We start from the raw sequence: 10,848 nt of genomic DNA on the forward strand, positions 1-10,848 counted from the left end.
TTCCAATGGCATTTTTCACAGAACAAAAAAGTCTCAAATGTGTCTGGAAATACAAAAGATCCAGAATAGCCAAAGCACTTTCGAGAAAGAAGGATGAAGCTGGAGGCATCCTGCTCCCTGATTTCAAACAATATTACAAAAATACGGTAATTAAAACAGTAGGATATTGGCACAAAAACAGACTTAGAGATAACTGAAATAAATATGGAGCCCAGAAATAGATCCACGCATACATGGTCAGTCAATGGTGCTGGGAAAATAGGACAGCCACATGCAAAAGAAGGAAACTGGACGACTATCTTACACCATCTACAAAAATTAACTCAAAGTGGATAAAAGACGTTCTGAACATAAGATGTGAAACCATAAAATTCCTAGGCTATATACTCCTTGCCAGAGGTCTTGATGATAATTTTTTTTAAGCTGACACCAAAGCGAAGACAACAACCACAAAACTAAACAAGGGGACTATGTCAAACTAAAAAGCTTCTGCGCAGGAAACAAAATCATCAACAAAACGAAAAGGCAACCTACTGTTGAGAGAAAATATTTGCAAGTCATATATCTGATAAGGTGCTAATATCCAAAATATATTTAAAAACTCATACAACTGAATAGCAGAAAAAAGGGATTAAAAATTGGGCAGATCTCAATAGACATTTTCTCAAAGAAGACAGATAGTCAACAGGTACATGAAAAGACGCTCAATATCACTCATCACCAGAGGCATGCAAATCAAAACCATGATGAGCTATCAACTCACACCGGTTCATGTGGCCATCATCAAAAAGACACAGAATAACAAGTGTTGATGAGGATATGAGAACAGGGAACCCTTGTGCACTGCTGGTGGGAATTTAAATTGGGGCAGCCACTGTGGAAAACAGTATGGAGGTTCCTGAAAAAATTAAAAAGAGAACGATCATATGGTCCAGCAATTCCACTTCCGGGTGGTTACCCGAAGAAAATGAAAACGTTAATTCAGAAAGATATATATTCATTGAGGCATTATTTATAGTAGTCAAGATATGGAAATGACATAAGTATCCAGCAAAAGGTGAATGGGTAAAGAAGATGTGGTATATATTTGTACAATGGAATGTTACTCAGCCAATAAAAAGAATGAAATCTTGCCATTTGTGACAACATGGAAAGATCTCAAGGGCATTATGCCAAGTGAAGTAAGTCAGACAAAGAAAGCAAATACTAGATGGCCTCTTTTTTACATGGAATCTAAATTTATACATAAACTATATATATATAACTAAGCTCACAGATACAGAGAACAGCTCGGCAATTACCAGAGGTGTGGGTGGGGAGGATGGGAGAAATGGGTGAACTGTTTTCATGTTATTTTTTAGTTTAAATAAATTGAATATGGGGAGCCTGGATGGCTTAGTCTGTTAAGCATCCGACTTCGGCTCAGGTCATGATCTCACAGTTCGTGGGTTTGAGCCCCGCGTCAAGCTCTGTGCTGACAGTAAGCTCAGAGCCTGGAGCCTGTTTCAGGTTCTGTATCTCCTCTCTCTGAACCTCCTCTGCTCACGCTGTCTCTCTCTCTCTCAGAAATAAATAAAACATTTAAAAAAATAAATTGAATTTAAAAGAAACCAAAAAGCAAAGCAAAGAAAAAATTAAATTAACATAGTTTTGTACAATTTTCTTTCTTCAAAATACGACTTCAAGTGTCTTAGAAGTTTCTTACAGTATTACCGAAGTACTGGAGAAATGGAGAAAGCATAATACATTTTTTTCCCAAAAGAACAAAAGAGTATATAGGCACATAATCGCAAGCAGCCAGAAAATCACCTGTAACACTGTGCTTAGTCAAGAAATATGCCTGTGTTTTGAGAACGTAAGCTTCGTTAATGGCTCCTGAAGTTGCGAGCTGTTCTGATATTCTCCCAAAAGCACACCGTAATGCCTTCACACCAGATTTTATAACCAAATGCCCAGTTTCACTTTGCAGAATTCTTCCTGTTGATTCCTTTGAAAACTGCCAGTAGAAACAATTAGCAGAGAAGCTGAACACGCAAACCTGGCGGGTTAAGAAAGACCAGATTTCCAGGACAATGCCTTGTTTGTCGAGGGGAAATACTGTTCAGCCTCTTCTGGCTCTCGAAGCAATGGAATTTCCCCTGCGTAGACAAATATGAGCAGCTTGTTTCAAAATATGCATTCCTTCCCATTTAATGAAAATGATCCCATTAAAGTATTATAAATTGAATTAAATTGCTATCCATTTTTCTTTTTTAATATGCCTAATAATAAATTTCACCAAAGTGATGTTACCATTATAGGTTCATTTTTACCGCATTTCTTTATAGTACCTTTGTCATGATGATCTCATTAGCAGGCATTAATGCTTTTCAAAATCCTTGCTAAAAAAAGAAAAAGAAAAAAATGAAAATAGCCTATCCTATCAACATCTAATTGGAACTTCTCTGGGGAAACTTTCGGTTATTTGTTTTTACAAAAAGTCTCAGTATGTTGCTTTGAATGACTAATGATAATTGTCATAATATCATAAAATAACAGTTTACAGCCAACCTGTATCTGGGAAATTAGTCATGGAGACCAAAACAAATAACAGGGAGATTCTCATCGACTTCTACACATTTTCAGCTAGCAGGCACTAATACTAAAGGTTAGGTATGACTGTTAGCCACTTTACAAATAAAGAATCATAGTCTTACAGACATTAAGTAAGGTGACAGGCACATAGCTAATAAACGGAAGAATGTAAAATCTGGAGGAGGCCAGCATTTATACCTGGAACCTCTACTTTTTCTCTTCTAACGAGAATTTACTAAAGTCTTGGAAATCACAGAAATACTTAACAGAGGTAACTCACATCTGCTCTAAGATTCGTTACTTCCAGAACTGCTCAGTCCTAAATATTCTCGGGGATTTTAACTGCTCCCTAGGAGACCTCCTTCCCCCCAGGTCAGAGATCAACTGAAGTCACCCACCGAGGAGTCAAGTTCTCATTGAAAGGGGATAAAAGGATGCTCGAGCCTAATATAGGTCTCAGGGTGCCTGTTAAGTTCCCAGAAAGATCAACGGTGGGAACATTCACTTATCTGAAGGGAAGCCCACCACGCTTCCCCACCCACCTTGCCCAACACACACTATGGTCCCACACAATGGCCAGAACTGGGCCACTGAAGGATGGTCCAAATTCTCCAGCAAGGGAGAAACCAACAGCCACAGCGTAGCTCTCTTCTAAGCCAAATACGGTTTTTCTTCTAACCTAGTGTGAAGGACACTTGTCTTAACCAATGTTCACAATCTTTATGAGAAACACATAAATAGCTCAGATAAGTTTTTTCAGACATAGGATAGCTTCAAGCTAGCTTTAGGAGGAGAGGAATTCTCTCACACAGCTCTGTCGTGCTCTCACTTTACAGGACTCAACAGAACATGGACAGGCAGGAGAGTCTGCCTTTGGGTGACTTCCCAGATTTAGGTATTGGCTCACTCGCCTTGACTAGCAGGGCCCACCAGAGGGGACCTCCTAGTAAACGAGGGACTTTGCTCCCAGAATAATCGCTACTTTAGATAACATATAGTTTGAAGTCCTAAAAGGTATAGTTTCTAACTTTATTATTATATTTTAATGTTTATTAACATATTTTTTGTTTATTTATTTTTGAGAGAGAGAGAGTGTGCATGTAAGAGAGAGAGAGACTGGGGGAGGGGCAGAGAGAGAGGGAGGCACAGGGTCTAAAGCTGGCTCTTGACTGCCAGCAGAGAGCCCAGTCCGATACAGGGTTCAAACTCACAAACTGTGAGATCATGACTTGAGCCGAAGTCGGACACTTACTTGACTGAGCCAATCAAGCACCCCTAGTTTCTAACTTTAAAACAAACCAAAAGGGCTAATCTCTGCCTGTCCGCAGGACCCATTCCATATGGAGCCCAGGTACACAGATGCTTAGGGCCAAGCAAGGCAAACGGAAAAACCCCAAAGGCTGTGTGTACCACACATGGGCCATCTTACAGAAATGGAAAGTTGACTCCAAATACCTGGTGACTTCATGTTGGGGTTCACAGATACCTAAGATTCCACTGACTTTTCCATTTCTGTCCAGATTAAGGGATAGGTGTTAGAGAGACCCACATAGATGGCTTCCATGTTCCAGAAGTGGTCAGCAGTTCCAGAGCTGAAAGTGGCACCCCTGATCTTCTATGACACTATGAAATAAAGGTCACAGGCCACCTGCTACCTCATCCTCATTTTGGAGGCAGCACAGCATAGAGGGAAGAATGAAGCTGTGGTTTCTCAGAAATGGGGAAGAGAATCCCCATTCTGCTTCTTACCAGCTATGTGATCTTGAACAAGTGGCTTTAGCATACTGACCCTTAGTTGCTCTATCCGTTATCTACATTTCACGGTGATGGTGAAGAGTAAATCAAACAAGGGCACCTGGGGGGCTCAGTCGCCTATGCCTTCGACTTCAGCTCAGGTAATAATCTTGTGTTTCGTGAGTTCGAGCCCCACATCAGAGCCTCTGTCCCCCTCTCTCTCTGCCCCTCCCCCACTTGCACTCTCTCTCAGAAATAAACAAACATTAAAAAAAGAATAAGTCAAACAATATTTAGTACATGCCTGGCACATAGTAGGTGCCTTAAAAATAGTAGCTACTGTACCTTCAACTTAGCTCTTTGAGAGCAGGAATTATGTTTGTTTTATCCTTCCCTTTGCCCCATTACCAACAGCCACTTGGACTTGATACATTTACATGCTCAGTAAATATTTGCTGAATGATGAATGCATGAACAAACAAATGAATATGTCTACAGTGCCTACAGGGAAACATTTAAGCCAATCATCACATATTTTGAGTAATGAAGAGCAGTATCTGCCAGTAGATAACATTACCAGAAATAATACCGAAGCATGAGGAATTTGTGAAATGTCAATGCGCTGGCCTTTTGAACAGGCTGCATAGAGCAGACAGCCACTCAGGATTTAGCACAAGCCTTGTCCATCACACTTCAGGCTAAGACAGTGATGAAGGTAGACTTGGGACTCAACAGCCCATCAATGACTAACCAAGCAGCATCCAGGAAGGGCCCACAGGGTGCCAGGCCCCAGGTCGAGGGCCAGGAAATAGAGCTGACAGACAGAATTCCTGCTCTTGAAAGCTTACAGCCTGCTGGAGAAGTTGAGTAGAGACAACCTTTGTTATGGGGGTAAGCAGGGCAAATACACATGGAATGATCTGGGAGTATAGCAAGACTCCCCTTGCCCAACAGTCTCTCCTTATCTGGGTATCAGGCCTGGAATCCCCCCTTCCTCAGCCTCTGGAGCTGGATCAGGCTGTATCTGATTCCTTCCCTACAGTAGTCCTTGGTTCCTTAACAGCCCAATTCCTTGGTCCTTATGTGACAATGGTCACTTCTCACCTAATTTTCAGGTTAATCCTGAATGAAAAGCAGGATTTCTTCAAATCAACAGATGTGGTTCAACACTCACTATTCCTTTAATTATGGAAATGGTCACTGAGAGGCTATGGTGTGCTAGGCATTGAGGGTAGCACAGAGCTCAGGGAAGATGCAAGATACACCTATCATGGTGGGCAATACTGTTAACAACTATGAGGAGGAAGAATGGGGACTCGTGAAATACACAGCAACAACACTAAATCTAACGGAAGCACAGATCTCAGCTGACAACAGATGGATAAATAAGTATACTCAGAGAAGAGGGAGGCTTCATAGTTAGAATGGTGGGATATGGGATCTGAAGCCCAGGTGCAAGTCCTCGGCAAAGTTATTAACCCATCTCTGCCTCAGCTTCCACACTTTAAAAATGCAAATAGAAATAATGACAATTATTACCTCATAAGTTACTGTCCTCAAAGGCAAAGATTAAATAGGAAACATATACATATAAATACACCTACGCATGTTCATATATAGAGCTTATAAAATATATATTTCTATATACATAAGTTCATTACATAAGTTCATTAGCACAGTATGTGATACATAAAAGGCTTCATAAGAAAAATTATTCTTAAGGATGAAAGTAAGAAAGAGTTCTCAATATTGAAGGAGTAACAAGTGTCACAGACTGGAGATAAAGAAGTAGAATGTCAGACTCGGATGGAGAGCCTTCTTTGGATCTCTGGGTTTCTGACTTCTACAAAAATGTCCAACCCCATGACTGACCCCAGAGATAGAAAGACTTCCCTCTCAGTCACTGTTCACAAGCGGTTTTTTTTTTTTTTGCTTAAAAAAATTATTTATTAAGTAATCTCTGCAACCAACGTGAGGCTTGACCTCATGATCCCGAGATCAAAAGTTCCATACTCTTCTGACTGAGCCAGTCAGGCACCTAGCGTTCACAAGTTTTTATTGTCATCATCTCCTGGTACCCCAGGCCTGTCTTAGGTCTGTTGTGTATTAGTTATAACACATTTGGCTGAAAGTGGCAGAAACTAATGTACAAAAAAAAAAAAAAAAAAGGAAGCAGAGAGATTACGGCTCAGACACCTGAGAGGTCCAAGCACAGCAATGGCTGAATCCAGATATTCAGAAATAGTTGCTGGTAATCTTTCTCTTCTCCTTGCTCTGCTTTCCTTTACGCTCACTTCACTCTAGACCATTCTTTTCTCCACGGTAGCAACGTAGCCATTAGCAAGTCTATGTTTACATTCCATAGCCCAGGGAATCTTCTAGGAAGCAGCTTCCTCTTGACCCCAAATTCCAGGGTTCACTCTCATTGGACCAACTCGGGGCACTCTAGCCAGAGGAGGGGAAAATGCTGATTGGCCAGGCCTAGATCACATGCCCGCCCTTGGAGCCAAAGGTCAGATTGGCTGCACCAGGACCATACGAGTGGGTGGTGGGAGGCGAGGCCGTTCCTGGGCGAGACGTCTGCCAATTTGCTCTCAGGTCTCTACTCTGAGCACAGGGAACTCTCTCTGCTTGATTGATGGCTTGCCCCTGCCTCTCGGGTAGTCTCTGCTAACTGGAGCACTGACAGAAGATGAGAGGGGAGGGAGAATGAGAAGCCTAGATATTTCTCCCTTTTCCTCTGCTTCAAGGGGTATCACAGCCTATGGTGGTGGCTCCCTTGGGCCCCCTCCCTTCATGTTCACCTCCGGATGGTCAGGCCCACCTTCCTCTAGCTTCCAGCAGATGGCCTTGGACTCTGCCTCCTCCCTTGGTCTCCCAGCCCTGTGTATTAGAGACAGCCTGCTGTTGCTGACCACTGGGCAGCGTCACGCTTCTGCGCCGCCTCCCACCCCTCCCCCCAAGAGCATGACCCTTCCCTGGAACACACTTCACTCTATTTGAAATGCCTGGGACGCTTTGTGTTGTTTCATCTGAACCCCGACTCGCACATTCCCTAGAGGAAAATCCAGGAGAGGGTATCCATGTCTGGCAGGCCAAATCCATGGATGTCCACTACAGACTAAAATCTGACTAGTTCCTGTGATTTCCTCTGCAGGGAATGAAACGTTGCCCCTTACTCCCAGCCTGTGCCTGCCTTGCTACTTAACTAATATAACTCTGTTACGATGCTGTGTTCCAAGAGGCCTGGAAGAACAGAAGCGGCAGCAGCAATAGGCAGTTATGTGTCATTCCCTGTGCCCCACCCTGTCCTCAATGTTTATAATGTAAGTTAACTCACTTAGTACTCAAGCGACACTATGAAGCAGTACTATCACATTTCACTTTGACACACGAGGCAACCGACACTCGAAGAAATTCCCTTGAGTCAAAGAGCTGCTAAAAAGTCAAGCTGAGGGGCACCTGGGTGGCTCAGATGGTGAAGCCGACTCTTGTCGCGGCTCAGGTCATGATCTCAGCGTTTGTGAGATCGAGCCCTGCGTTGGGCTCTGTACTGACAGTGCAGAACCTGCTTGGGATGCTCTCTTCCTCTTTCTCTGTCTCTCCCCCACTTGTTCTCATTCTCCCTCTTGAAATAAATACACTTAAAAAAAAAAAGTGAAGCTGAGATTCGAACTTGGCATTCTGGCTTCGTGAAGAATCTCCTCTCAACCAGGGTGCTTGACTGTCTCCAGGCAAGGGAGGGAGCAGCCAAGGTCTGAAACATGCCACATGGCACATCATGTGTGGCGACCCTCCCTTCAGAGGTGACGGGTCCACCCTGAGTGGAATAGCCAGTGTCCGGTTCCCAGTGGGGGCACGTCAGTATTAGGCAGAAACACCCTGATATTCTGTTTGGGGTTTTCCTCGCGGAAGCTGCCAGCTGTGGAACATCGCTTGACTATTTCTAATAAACTCTGGGTTATAAAAGGGGATTAAAGCTCTATCTGCAAAAACCATTTGTGGCACAAAACAATTACCATGATCACAAGAAATGTGGGGGATAATTCTGTGAAAATTGCACAAAAGCCATGCCAAACCCTCGCTCAGCATTCCGGTTAGAATCCGAATGAAATGAGGAAATAATCACGGGGCTACGATGATGCCTAATTAAAGCTAAATTTAGCCAACCCCGGTTTTTCAGAGTTGTCATGAAAGCCATTTCAACTCACACAGTAATAATGGCAAACCCAGATAATGAGGAAAGGGATTTAATTTGAAAGGTGGAATGTCATCGATACAATAATTAAGTTAAAAAAAAAAAAAAACCCACACAGGGGCCAAATGAAACGGGCAGTTCTTTGGTTGACATTTTCAGGGATTTCAGGGTGACTTCCTGACTTTCTAACTTAAAAATAAAAGGAAAGAAAAGCAAGCAAGGAGAATCTCAAGCAAGACGTTGATTTTCTTGCCATTTCCAGGGGTGCTAAGTGAACATGGTGTCTCAAGGCAGCATGGCTGGGGAGAGGGTGGAAGACCAGACCTTTAATTACAGGCAGGGAAGATTCTGGCTCTTCCTTTCCTGACAGCTCCATGGGGGCCGGGGAGTGACACCACAGGCTGGCTCTAAATTAGACTGTGAGGAAAGGGGAGTGAGGCTGCTCAGAGAGCTGGAGGGCCTCGCCAAGTCAGTGCTTTAGACTTGAGCCGCCTTTCCCCTATGAAGCTCTACCTCCTCTTCAGTGAATCTGTGTCCCTGAGAAATAAATCAAGGAATGTCTGTGAAGCTTGTAGTCTTATGAAAAGGAAACAGTGAGGAGACAAGGTGAGGGGAGAGGAAATAGTTGATAAAGGAAACATTCTTCACAGCCAAGGCTCTGGCAGACACACACACACACACACACCCCGATGCACACACTGGCACATGTAAGTAACATGAAGGCCTCCAGCTTCGGTTCACTTTCTATTTTTCTCAGCCCTTGCAGGCAGGAAATGAGGGGGAAATCTGAAGGTTGACTATATGGTTACTGATCTGCTCTCTAACTCCAGAGAGAATCAAGGGAGCATAGAGTAGCTACATTTCTCTTAGAATCCTTCAATATTCAATTTACTCTCTCCTAGGTATGAGGCACTTTGTCTTACTTCATCTGCACTGCAATACTAAAAAGTAGGTATCATGGCCCCCATTTTACAGGTTAAGAAACCAAGACTCCGAGAAGGTGAGCAACTTGCCCCAAATCACAGAGCAAGTAGGTAGCACATTTGGGATTCAATCCACAAACTGTCAGACAGTAGTACAAGACTGCCTCCTAGCTACTTCATTCCGCTAAGAGGCAAAATGTCTCCATGTACTGTCTACCTTCATTACAAGTTGTCTATTGTGAAGATGTTTTTAATATGGGCTTAAAAAAATGAAAACAATGAAATTTCAGCTTTGGAAAAAAGTCCATGTAATGGACAAAAGAGATCACTTCAGCACACACACGCAGCATAATTTTTCAAAAAGTAACATAAATCAGAATATTATTCTGGGAGATAATCATGCCACACACTAGATGAATTTAAGGCTTTTTAATATTTCTTGAGAATTAGATTCAATTACAAAAGAAACGGGTTAGTTGAGGGGGAGGAGTTAAGATGGCAGAGGAGTAGGGAGACCCTAAGCTTGCCTCCTCCCTCAAACACAGCTAGATAAATAGCAAATCACTCTGAACACCCAAGAAATCGATCTGAGGACTGAGAGAACAAAACTGCATGTCTGTACGTAGGAAAACAACCAACTCGTGGATGGCAGGAGCTGTGGAGAGTTAATTTGGGGGAGAGGAACTATGGGTGCTGCGGAGAGGAGTGAGCCCTGCTTATGGAAGACTACGGCAAGGCAGCGGAGTACAAAACCAAAGTTCTAGAAGTCCACCACCACCGGGGTCGGGTCTGGCTTAACAGTGCGCCTCTGGGGAAGGAGGGCGGAGACCCAGGAGCGGACAGGATGGTTTGAGGATCTCCTTGGTTCTACCTGGAGAAACCTGGCTGGAATGCAGTTGGGAGCGGTGGCAAGGCCTTTCCCCCGACAGCTGCACTGTTCCCAGGCATAAGTGGGAAGGCTGGCTGAGGGCAGCGAGCCTTGGTGCCAGCTTTATGATCCACTTTGCCAGAAACTCCAAATTGTTGCGTGGCCATGGGACTCCCTTCCTGGGACAAGATGGCGAATGGCAAAAGCGTGGCGAGACTCTCCCCGAGAGGCCCAGAGTAGGTCATGCCAAGGGAGTCCCTAAGATTTGGAGTTTAGAAACCCAGCTGTACACCTAAGATAAAACACAGGAGTACTATGCAGTCTGGGAGGTGGACAGCTGGTACACAGAGAGGGTGAAGTGGGGGGGGGGGGGGGNCAAAAGCGTGGCGAGACTCTCCCCGAGAGGCCCAGAGTAGGTCATGCCAAGGGAGTCCCTAAGATTTGGAGTTTAGAAACCCAGCTGTACACCTAAGATAAAACACAGGAGTACTATGCAGTCTGGGAGGTGGACAGCTGGTACACAGAGAGGGTGAAGTGGGGGGGGGGGGGGG

The 10,848-nt window shown here is 43.8% G+C and overlaps 1 long non-coding RNA gene across 1 annotated transcript in view; it reads right to left on the minus strand.

The window, feature by feature from the left end:
* Positions 1-1,817: 1,817 nt before the first annotated feature.
* Positions 1,818-10,848, minus strand: part of LOC144236943 (uncharacterized) — a 31,516-nt gene continuing 22,485 nt past the window's right edge. Inside the window, exon 3 of the long non-coding RNA XR_013336703.1 lies at positions 1,818-2,138. This is a non-coding gene — a long non-coding RNA (uncharacterized LOC144236943). The remainder of the gene's footprint in view (positions 2,139-10,848) is intronic.

This window comes from Crocuta crocuta, unplaced genomic scaffold (assembly GCF_008692635.1).
Source record: "Crocuta crocuta isolate KB4526 unplaced genomic scaffold, BGI_CrCroc_1.0 scaffold126, whole genome shotgun sequence".
NCBI lineage: Eukaryota > Metazoa > Chordata > Mammalia > Carnivora > Hyaenidae > Crocuta > Crocuta crocuta.